We start from the raw sequence: 12,896 nt of genomic DNA, 5'->3' as shown, positions 1-12,896 counted from the left end.
AGTGTTAGTATTCTTTCACTTTTAATAATTATTACAGGACATATAACAAAGTGTGTATACATGTAAAACAAATATTCATCTAGAGATTTAATAAAAATGAAAATTAAAGTAGTCTGAGTCCAACACCCCCACAGTGTTTGACAGAATCACATCTCAATGAAACCCAGATGTGATAAAGTGGAGCAGGGAGTGTAACATTAGTGATTTTGAAACTAAATATTTACTAAATAATCGTCACACATTTACTTTACACTGGTGTGGAAATTTGAGCAATAATTCACAGTATTTTCCACAAACGCTTGAATTATTAACCCATCTTCCAAACAACACTGGTGTGGTTAGTATTTGTACTTGATCGTGCAGAGGGGCGGTGTTTTTGTGCGTCTTCCCTGTGTCTGAAACCCTCCTCCGCTGGATCGTGTGCTGCTGTGTTTGTGCCAGAGGTCATCCCCGGGCCCAGACCACGTCCATCACTCCTCTTTGGACGCCTGCCACACACTCCTCGTTATCATCATAATTAGAATGAGAGCTTCCGCCTGCATTCCTTTTAAATAATGTCTCAGTGGATGCACAGGTACAACATGCTAAATTAATTGTTATGATGAGTTAGCGTGCTAATTTATATCGGTCTGGCCTGCACTGCAAAACTACACGAGGCTGAGTGCAGTTTTAATTATAATCTTATTTCTAAAACTTGTAATGAACTTAAAACATCCAGAAATACTCAATATCCTGATTTGACTTTAATTAATGTCACATTTTCAGTAGCTTCGTGTGCGTCTTGATCTTTCGTCACTCATCATAACTCATCTTAAATAAATAAAACTGTGCGTATTTAAATCTAAAATGGAAGAATAGAGTAAATGAACTTGGATTTTACAGTGTAATGCTTATTCCAAAAGAGAAAACTTCTTTTTACTGTTTTAATTCCACAGTTTCATCAATCATGGCGTCTTTTACTATTGTGCAGCTTGGTGCCATCCCAGGAGCGTATAAAAGCTCTGGTTTAACAGCGGAGTCCGTAATAGATGTCTACAATCCTTCCACCAGCAGCTGTAGATGGAAAACTAGACACACACCTCGCCACAATAAATCTCAGAGTCATTTTCCAAGCGAGCGTGACAACTAATGGCAGGGTGAATAGTTCTGTGCTTTGTGTGTTTGCAGGGGCATCATTGTGCGAATATATGTGCACCCATCTGAATCTGCTGACCTGGGACGTTCTCATTTCAACTCTTTTCCCACCTCTTTGTCTGCGAGGGGGTATTATGGAGCCAGGGATGAGCTATGGGAAGTAATCCACTGCTGCTCCTAAGTGGCCTGTGTGAATGAAATGCCAGCGCTCTACAAAGATGTGTATGTTCCAAACAGCAAATAATAATTAATATGACGGCTGCGCGGTCGGAGCAGCTCTCGCGCAGCTCTGATGACTAAATATCGCCAGGACACCGAGGTGGAACAATATTTTACTCTTGTGCAGAGCAGCCGCAGCCTCGGTGAATGTGTTTCCACTAGAACAGCTGCGATTTATCTGATTTTCTCATTAGGATTGACTCATGACTTTATTGTAGCGGCTTTGGCAAACGCTGCTCAGGTACAGCTCACTCACATTTCCTCCTGTGTTACTGCGTGTACTACATGTTACACCTGCACGATGGGATTTGTACTTTATACACTCCAAAAGAACAGTCCGACATGCCTGGAAATAAGTTATGAGAACATATAATCCAAGCAATTTGTTTGGCTTAGAATAAAATATTTGAGCCAAAGGAAAAAACTGTAAAAATATGAATGTTTTAGTATTGTTTTTTTTTTTTTAAACTATTATTATTAAAACTATTACAATGCTACAAGTCGGATGTGTTGTAGCATTTTGAAATTCATCTTATACTTTTGACTTTTCCTTTTTTTACTGTCTGTTTCAACACAAGCAAATACTTTTTTCCACATTTGTTTTTTGTTTACTGCACCGTTCCTTTGAATAAACAGACAATGACAGAATTGTATATGTTGTAGAGAAAAAGTTTCTGCGTCTTTACTGCCAGCACACACATCCTCTCCGATGCTTTAATCCTTAGAGGTGAAGGACTTAGGAAATCTTGCTAATTTCACAGATGGTTTAAAATAGATTAGTGTGGAGGAGCAGCTCCTGAGAAGGCCTGACCCACCAGGCTCCCTGTGCAGCTGCCAAAAGCCTGCGCCTCATGCACACAAGTGCCTTCCAAAAGTCCTGCAAGGTTAAACTCAAACTTAAGGATCCTCTGCATATCCACGCCTCAGCTGCAACTGCATCAATATGCCTCAATTACACCTCTCTCCTCTGTACGAGCCGTCTGCGAGAGTTCACTTTGAGCTTTCATTCAACTCAAAGAAAGTGTCTGGAGTCAGGACATGAGGATCACTGATACTGAACACAGCTCAGGCACTGTTGTCTAGAATTCACTGCAGTCGTGTCAATCACATGAAATATTACATTTTCATGAAAAGACAAATCATTTTTTGATGCTATAAGACATTTCTGAAAACCAGTCCAGTGAATTCCAAAGGCTCATCTTTTTATTGTAACATCAGCTTCATCTTTTGTTATTTTACTGTATGTAGTTTTATAAAAAAGTTCCTGGGAACAACTTTCCGTCCATGTCTTGGACTCTGAGACAATGAGCGATTCTCTTTGAAATCACTGTGTGTCCACTTGGCCGCACTGACCGCTCTTGTTGCTGTGAATTAGACATTTAGTACAATGCCTCCAGCAGCATTCTTTGTGTTTGGTGCATAAAGGAGAGGAGCAGACTGTGCGTGCTATTCTGACCAGGCCAAAGCTGCTGCCCGCGCTGGCTGTGTCCGGGCTCCCTGACACGACTCTGGCCTGGCTCTAAAGGCCCAGCTGGGAGTTTGAATGTGCAAAGACAATAGTGCCGGGTGAAAAACTCGACATGGTTTTGTTTCACTTGTCATTCTTCAGGCCATAGCAGTGAGGAGAGCCTAGGAACCATCTGAATGCTATTTGTGCTTTTTTGACCCATATTTGGGACAGCCCAGACACTGTGAGAAGAGTCAGACAATGCAGAGCAGCTTGGCCCAGAATCCTGCACTTTTTTTGTGTGATGTGAATTGTCTCCAGAGAATAACCTCGGGATGTTTTGGGCCAGTGTAACATATGTAACACACACCGGTCGTCACGTGGTGCATCAGACGCATCAGTCACAATAAACACGTAACATAATTATGGATCTATTATTCTACAGTTTTATCTTTTTCCTCGTCTTTCTGTGTGGAGTTTTCAAGTTTTTCAAGCGTCCTTCTTGTGTTGCATCCCACTATACCCAGGTTTTTCTGCAGCTCGGTCGACATGAAGCTGGTTAGACGCCCCTTTGACCTATGACCCCCATTCAACTCTGCTCTTTGTGCCAGGTTTGATACTGTAAAACTCTACAGGATGTGACATTTTGGAGATCACTGATACATCCAGCCACAAGAGCGACCGTGGAGTCTACTGGAGTCCCACCCTGACCCGTAACATAAACATAAAATCAGTCAACATTTATACTTGTTGAAGGTTGAATAATATATTTATTACTTTGGCCGTCCGTGCTTATTTGAATTTTGGATTAAAACTGAAATAGAAAATGCTAGAATTGTAATTTCTCTTCATTTCTAAACATGAACGTGCTCCTGTAGATCTGACGTCTTCCACTAGCTCCTCTTTAATCCCAGGCCGTATGAGAATGGCCTTTTTAACATTTAAAAACACGTCAGGCATATTTTATTAATGCAGGTTGTGATAACAGTCAAAACACATTAGTATCTGTGTAAAGCAATCAGTCCTGTGAAGCAGTTGTTAGGAACACTGGGCTGCTAAATGAACTTTGCAGATTCACGCGGGACAATATTTCAGAAAATGTAATTTTGTATACTGTTTCACATGGCTGCCTCTCCGCGCTGCATTTGTCTCCCAAAGCGTTTGACTGAATTTCTGTGGGGAAGAATAAATGCTTAACGTTTTTTAAAAGCGCCCCGGCTCCGTGCACATTTTGAAGAATTAACCAAAATAAAGGTCCCTTTCTTGGAGATGTGTTCTAGTGGCAGAGCTATCACTCAGCTCCCTCATGCATATGTGAATCACACACCTTTATGAATATGGAAATGTTTCAGAATGCCTCATTAATTAGTAATTCATGCATTTTTCACAAGCTCCATACTAGTGCAGTCTTATGAATTCTCAGCACAAGTGGAAGAAAGGATTCCTCATCCCATTTTCACTTGGTTTGAGCTACATCTGTAATTTGTGTAATTCAATGAATATGATTTGCTATTGCTGCAGCTGTCTCCTAATATGATCTATGGATGTGAAATGTGCTATTGCACTTACAATGTTAACAGGCAGATTTCATCACTTAGATGTTTGCTCATACTATTATATTTGGGTTGAAATACCCAAAATGGGTCCAAATGAGTTTTCTCAGTGTGTGTGTTTGATGAAATAATCCTATGGTTTTGCTGCTGTAACATATTTAACTCACAGAGTCAGAGCAGAAGAAAAATCAGAGTCTGTGCCCAACACTCTCGAGACAACATGACATTTCATATGGAGATAACTCCACAATGAGATACAACAACAACATGTGTGATCTGCTCTAGTCCAGGGTTAGTTCTGACTGAATCTCAGGTCAGAATGTGTGAATGCAGCTTTAATTCATCTTCTGAAACAGTATCACATCATTACAGCCACATTGACTCTAAATGTGAACACTGTGAAACAGCCACAGCTCCACACACCGCCAGCTCATCTGTGCTCCTGATATTTGACATAAATATCAGCACTGCCCTGGGACATCCTGGACATGTGGCTTTCAAATGAGGCTCTTGTTAAAGCGTTCTGTTCTGCACTCCATTCAAACGCAGTCCACTTCATCTCCTGTTCTGACCAGCAGCGGACCATGAATTTAACATGAACCATAGAGTCCTGCAGCCTCACACACACGAGCCGAGCGTGCGTTCATCCGGGAATAGAGTCTACTACCTTGTGAGGGCATCCACTTTGTCTGGAGCCCCCCATTGGTTCGTGTGTATGTTAATGTACGAGAGCCCTTCATTGGAAACGCCGTGAGCAGTGAGGAACAGGCGCCCTGGGACTGACTGCAGTAAATAGCGTATGTGATGGCAGGGGTTAACAGAAACAAACACATGTGTCATCATAATAACATATAGCACTTTGGCAATCACAAACGCAACATTAAATCATTCACCGGGATTGTTTGAATAAAACTGTGTTCGCTCTAAATAATGACGCTGGCTTTAGAGTTGGGGGAGGGACCACATCAGCTGACGTAGACAAACTGTGAATGAAATCAAGAGTTGTGCTGTTTTACAACTCTCTGCTGAAGGCTGCGGCTGACTTTAGCACAAAACATCATTATAGTAAGAGTTAAGATGTTTTATTTGGATGATTCAGGTGCACAGGTAGAAGGAAAATGCTCAAAACTGAAAATACAAAACAACTAACTAATACTAATACAGAAAATATTGAACAAATGCATAAAATCTGCTGTAGATTAACACCATGCAGCAAATCTGACAAAAATGCAAATACACAGAATAATAATAACTGTGCATGGTTAGCAGTATTAAATATTCAGTACCTGGCTCCAGTGGGACTATCGGTAATGGAATGATTCTTGGGAGTTATTTTCACATGTAAAATGGTTGAATTTGGAGCGTTTGATGAGACTTTTGATTAAAGTCTAAAACAGAGACTCCCCTCAAACCTCCCTGAAAGTCGCTGGATGTAGAGACGACAGTGATCAGACCCAAAACATCCACAGGTCAGTTGTGTCTGAGGCGTCTCTTTTCTGCAGTGTGAGATTGACACAGGACCAAAGTGAGTTTAATTATCTGCACTTTAAATTGCTCCATCCTCGTGCAGAGTTATGCTGGAGCACAACAGCTGCAGATGGTGGATTGTTGAATCATTCTGGGCGATTTGCTTTGAATCGCACGCTGACCCCCTGGGCACAATTAATTTTTATACGAAAAAAAAAAGAAAGAAAAATACAAATATAATTTTAGGTGAAGATAAGTACATATCATTATTACTCATGCCAGTACTTCAAACATTCAGTTCATTAATGAGGGTCCGTGTGTTCAGGGTAAAGCTGTACACACTGTGTGTAATATGTATAGTACTGCACATGACAAAAGGCCTCAGATTACTGCAGTAAAAGCCAAAGCTGCTGCTCCGTGTTCATCCCAGTCTTAATAACACACATAATAGATAATCATGTCCTCATTTACAGCTCCTTCACTGACCCTTGTATAAACGGCCTGCTCCTGGTCAAATGTGTGCACAATAAGCTCATGTTAGTTTAATCCTCAGAACCGGAGCTCTGATCTTTATTATCCTAATCTAATTATGGCCCGGCGCTCATGAGCGTGATTGGACTGGGAGAGAGAGGTGTGAATAATGCCACAGTGCAGACTACGGCGATGCCGCTGGCACAGGCAGCACAAATGGTCTTATATCAATTATGGAAACATGATTAGCGAGCTTTTGTCTGTGGGTCCCACAGTGCACCCGCTCCTGCAGATGCCTCAATTATCTTCACCCAGAGGTGGCACCGCGTTTGATTCAGCTCGACCTCCTAAATGTCTACTGTAATTCTAATGTCTCATTAATGTTGCACTGTCTCAGACACAAAACATTAAAGCTAACAAAGATCACAGGAGCGTCCACAACTCTTAACCCGAATCTGAAATCCACCGCAGCCTCTCACACATCATTCTGCTGCTAATTAGTCTCTGTACAAAGGACTAGAGCCAGGGCAGAACTCCGATCATTATTTCTCACCAAATAATGCTATCAAACATTGGAGGGCTTTGCAATTACTCTGCCAGTTAAAAAAGAGATATATTCACTTTGTGCAAAAGAGTTCGGGCATTGTTATTAAGTCCAGAAAGTGCACAGAGCACAGTAGTTTTAGACAAACACACATCCAATTAAATAATCAAACATGAAGCGGAAAAGCTCACAACATATAAATGAGTAGTTTCTGTTGTTTCTGTCTCACATTAGGCCTGGACCTGGAGCTGAGATCATCCTGTGAAAACCTGAACAATCCTTTTTATTGGTTTTACAGTTAAATACAGTTTATTTCATCTGAACATTCAACAATATCTGTGGTTTTGTTCTGAAAAATATCAAAGCTCTAACTTTTATACAGAAACTTTCTGGAAGCAAGCCTTAAATAAATTATTGCAACCCATTTATGTTGTTAATTCAGGGAATCAGTTGAGCCGGTGCCGTGGCTATTTGATCTGTCATATATTTGGCACCTTGTACAGACACATGTTTGCTGCTGCAGTGGAACCTTCACCGTCTGGTTCACATTAAGCACTGAGTTTTAAAAGCATTTTAACCGGTCTACTAAATTGTAATGCAATTTTTCCAGAGTTGTCCAGTTAAGGATGTAATGGTGTGTGGTTGGGAATAAAACACTGACTGCACTAAACAGTTGTCATTGATTTTCTTGTGATTTGCTTTAAGGCCCCCTCCGACGCGACTGCAATTACCCCAGACGTGGAGACTGCAGTAGGTAAAGGAGACTGTTACTGGCACCGTCCAGGTCACACTTCTGCGCACAATAAAACAAAACAAATTCAAGAGTTTTTTTTTCTTCCTGCTGACAGTGAGCTCATAGATGTGACCAATGAAATGAAATAAACTCTTTTACAAATAATTTGATTTGATTTGTGCCGCAGTGGAAAGTGTGTGGTGTAATGGATGTGTCCCAACCACACAGGCGCACACTCGGCCCCACCGGCTTGATGACTACCAGCGCTGAGGATTAGTGCTGTACGAGCCCTGTACTTAAACAAGGGGACGCAGAAACCAAAGAGCTTGTGTTCCACTCAACCGCAGGATTTATTCTGACAAAGTCGCCCAAGAAAAGACATAAAATGACGTGAGCGCCGGGCGGAAAAGAGCAGCTGGAAGATGGCAGAGGGAATCAAGTTTAAAGATGAATGTTTCCTGAAATAACCAAAAACCTACTGTCATATTTGCCAGGCAACACCAGCAATTACAAGCAGCTTGTAAACACAGGTCCTCAATGTGCAGTTAGTTAGACTGTGGTGAGGAGAAGGGACTGGCGAGGATAAAGAAAACACAAAAGACAAGTGAAAAGTGTGAGAGAAAAATAAATAACAGATTTAGTTCATGCTATTCACCAGTCGCACTTTCTGCAGGCACAGTATGTCCTCAAGAGAAAGCTGAGTTTCATTTATGTGCAGTAGAAAGTGATGGTTACAATATGGAACAATTAAAAATAAATAAATTAATATGTCACAATTTACAAATACAACAATAACAAGATCAGAATTTAAGTTTATCTTTGGGGAAAAATGCAAACACACTTCACGACAGACGCCTAAACACAATAAAGTCATGCGTTAACATTTAGTTCACTCAGAATAAAGCGGGACACCTCCAGAGGACCTTTAGAGAGTGGTTAGAGGAGCCTGAGGTGATCTGGTTCTAAAGATGATATCAGTAAACCACTGGACCCTGAATGCACCATCTGAGAGCTGAATCTGAGGTTAAACTTATTCTTTCCTGTTGAGAAGCAAACATGTTGGTGAGATGTGCACCGTGTGAGAGGAAGAGCAGAAGAAGAACGGCCAACGTGATGCACTTTTTAACTTTGTCGGGACACGAGGGTTGTTTGACTGAGAGTATTTGTGATAATGGGACAAGCATGTGTTAAGATAAGGAGTGAAAGAGTCCTGTGTGAGAGAACAACAGTCTTTGTGTGGGACTGGCCCGGTGTGTGTCCAGGAGTAAAGCTCCTTTACCCACAATCCTCATCCAAATGTGTGAAAGGGTGGACTGATCTCTTACACAGTTTACAATTCCCACTTAAAAGTTCAAGCAGAGTTTTCACCGCTTACAGTTGTTTATTTTTCTAAAGTAAACACACTGTCAGTACACAGTACCTGTGACCTGTCCCGGGTCTGTGGCAGGTGATGAGATGAACTTGGTCCACGATTGGGCTGTTCTGTTTGGACGTCCCACTTCTCTTTACATTAGAGTAAACCATATCAGAGACACTGGAGCCAGAAGGAGACCAGATTTCAGCAGTGCTGCTCCGGCCTGGAGCGACGGATCATTTACCTCAGGAAATCAAAGTCCGCGGCGGCACATCTGATCTGGAGTGGACCCAGCGGTACAGAAAGGAAAGTGTGAAACCTGGAGAAAGAGAGCACTCAGTGAGGAAATCCATTACCAGTGAGAAGCCAACAAGCATGAAAGGAGCTGTCTTGTTAAATTGGCTGCCTGATAAAGCAGGTCTTTGGCCGGGGAGCCACTCACAGTCACCACCAGTGACACCAGGCAGAAGAAGAGACTCACTGCTGCAGGCAAATGTCGAGTCACTGCTCCAGAAAGTCCAGCGGGACGGATGACGGGCTTAATACTGTCCATGTGAGGGTCAAGTGGCATTGATCCTGAACACCCAGATATTACAGCTGTGATGTTATAAAGGTGTGCCGTGTGCACAGTGTGTTATTTTAAATAAACCTTTGAATTTAGAAATGCTCATGTGGACTTGTTAACTGCACGTTATGGGAGTATATGAAAAAAAAATAGTCCCTTTAGCATATTAAATCATATTTAATGTATCTCTTAAGCATAATAGCTACAAATAATGAGTACATGGACAAACGGCGCAGACTGGTGTGTGTGTAGTGTAAGTTTGTGTTGACCTTGACTCGTCCCCTGTGTATGTTTTGGAGTTTGAGAGATTGCTCTTGGCAGCGTCTCAGGTGGACAGAGCTGAGTGGCATCAGGTATGTTCAACCTGCCGTCTCTGACCACTGACCCTTTAATCGTCTTGGCTCTCTTAAGCTGCTGGTGAACCCCCACTAGATTTGTTTTTAATGCGCTGTGATTTTTTTTCTTCCTCGCTCCTGCCCCTTTTTCATCTCCATCCTGCTGCGGCTCAAACCTCAGTGAAGTCAAGACCAAATCCTCCACATCGCAAGAGAAAGACTCGTCAGGTTTACGATTAGCAAAGTGTTAAGTATCGTTTATTATTGTACATGTTTGTAAAAGAAACTTAACTTGAACTGTACAGGGTTTATGTGAACATCTGCATATCTCACACTGTCTGCTCCTACGATAAATAAAGCTCTGACCTGTAAATCTGGACAAATCATTTATTGTACACACATAAAAATAACACATGGCTCACAGAAGCATGTACTGCAATAGAGTAATGAAGTAAAAATAGTAAAGTATCTGTATAAGTAGTTAAGTATCTGTACTTTTAAAGCCGACATGTTTTACTTTTACTTTTACTTCACTACATTTGAGAGCAGTATCTGTACTTTCTACTCTGCTACATTTTTTAACTGGACTGAAAGTGTTTTTTATGATTATTTGAGAGCTGCTGAAAAGTCTGAAGGATTTATTTTGAACACATTTTTATTCTTGAACAAACTAAAATATACAAATAAAAACAGCTAGAAAAAAAACCAAAAAAACTATTGAATCAATTGTTTCTACGGAACAAAATTCAGCCCAAACCTTTAGCAAAATCAATACATTTGAAACCTTATAAGATCTCAAAAATATGTGTGAAATACTTTTACTTTTTACTCTTTAAGTACATTTTTAAACGGGTGCTTTAATACTTTTATTTTAAATTTTTTCACATGATACTTTTACTTTTACTTGAGTTTTTTTAATCTATAGTTTTACCGTAGTTACAAATTTAAATACTTCTTCCATCACGGCGTCGATATAAATCACAATACTATCTACTTTGTTCATATTAAGACATTTTAATTTAAACTCAGCACTTTTTGCACTGACCTGCTTCTTTTAATAGTTAAATTTAAGCATTTATTTGTCCAGATTGGATGTATATAAGCTGCAGCGCTGTGGGTACACGGAGCCAGACTATTGGGTGTTCCCAGTGTTATTACATGAGACTTTCCATCATAACATTATTTCATTTTATTGGGTCAACAATGAAATTTTCTTTCGATCAACTTACCCTAAAACTGGCACGTATACGGTGTCATGGTGTTCTTGTAAAAGTCTGCATAGAAAGAATTGTGTCATAGCTTGGAGTGAGCTGATTTATACTTCATTCATTTAATTAGACTAGTGAAAAAAGCGTGGAGTGTTGAACCACACCTGCATTTTAGAAGCAGTGGAGACGTGGGTGAACAAAAGGAGCTATTGTTGACGTCTGTGGGTCAGAAGCGCCGCCACTGTGCCTCTACAACATTCCATGGTGTCACATAATACTGTCAGTTTCCTGTTCAAAGTGCCAGCCCAGATTTTGGGAGCAAATTCAGAGTTTTTTGTGTACTTTCATGTTACATTTAAACGTACATGTGCATTGGACATAGACACAAACGGACATGCAAGTAGTTTAAGGTTTAAAATGGAGCTGGAGCACGGGTCAGAATGGTTTATACTTAATTTATGTGTAATTACAGGACTAATCTACAGCGTCAAAGTATTAATTATTACAGAAACTGACTGTTCTGTGTGTTTTTCCTGCAATATTTTGTGCGTTTGCGATAATACGGCACCGTCCATATCAAATAAATACACATATAAATGCACAAATTAATTAATAATAGTAGAAAAGTTGTGTGTTTTTTTCCCTTCACAATAACCTCAGACAGTGGTGTCATTGTTCAACCCCTAATGACGTGATTATCTTCATTTGTTGTGACTAATACCAGACGTTTGTGGAGCCAATCCCTGACAAATACTGATAAAGTTCAACATTTGTGAATCATAAGTTTGGTTAATTCTTTCCAAAACAGTAAATCTCTCACAGACTTACATAGGCCACTGTTCTCCATCTAAAATAAACAAATTGCAAAACTATTAACGGGTTTACTCACACATTTGACTCAGCGGATGTTTGAAAAAGTGTTAAAAGAGTAGAAAAATGTAAACTAAGGAAGCACAAAGCCTGGTTAGGTCTAAAAAAAAAAGGGAATTGTGTCGTATCAGAACAAATAAAGCCACTACCCGATAAAACTCAAAGTGATTCACGCGCAAAAACATCGTGCTCAGTTCAAAGTCTCTATAAACGTTAGACCAGGCCGTTCTTATTGTTTGCCGTTTCTCCTGTGTCTTCTCATATTTATACAGCAGAATTTCCATCCATTTGCTCTAAGTGTGATTCATGAGCGTTGGTATTCATACACTACTGGGTATTTTCCTCAGCTGTAAATTTTCAAAAATGTGTGTTTATGTGTCAGAACCTTTGGAAATAAAGTGTTATGCATCTCCAGTGTATGAAAGAGGGCTGGTGCGTAATATTTTTATAGCTTTCTCTATAATATGCTTAACACCATCATGTAAAAACACAGCCAAAGAAATAACTCACTTTGAATGCAAAAAAAATGAGTTTTCCCTCATGATCTAATCTGTAAAGCTGGTCATTGTGTGGTGGACTGTATGTTTTACTGTTGAGCCTGTGACGATATCTGTCATCACCTCTGGATTTATCTTGGCCAAAAACTCTGCTAACTTACTAAACTAGACTAATCCCACAGACTCTACTGAATAAACTCCAAAAGACATGAACTAATACATTAATAAACACATTATGGATGTGTTTAATTATTTAAGGGCTGTGTTTAGCGTTATACGTGTGTACACATCGGATTTTCCAATTTTACGACTGCTCTTGAACGCACCGCTGCAGACTCTTCTCCACAGCATCTTTCTTTTGACGTTTATCCATCGTAAAAGTGAGTTTGTCTTTGATTAATGCACATATATCCAAATGTGCTCACAAAAAGTTTTAACTTTTATCTGTATTTGCTGAGTTAAACTTTATAATCAACAGGTTTGTAACTAAACTAACTAA

The sequence above is a fragment of the Periophthalmus magnuspinnatus genome, chromosome 3 (assembly GCF_009829125.3).
Source record: "Periophthalmus magnuspinnatus isolate fPerMag1 chromosome 3, fPerMag1.2.pri, whole genome shotgun sequence".
Lineage (NCBI taxonomy): Eukaryota > Metazoa > Chordata > Actinopteri > Gobiiformes > Gobiidae > Periophthalmus > Periophthalmus magnuspinnatus.
This window is presented reverse-complemented; position numbering follows the sequence as displayed.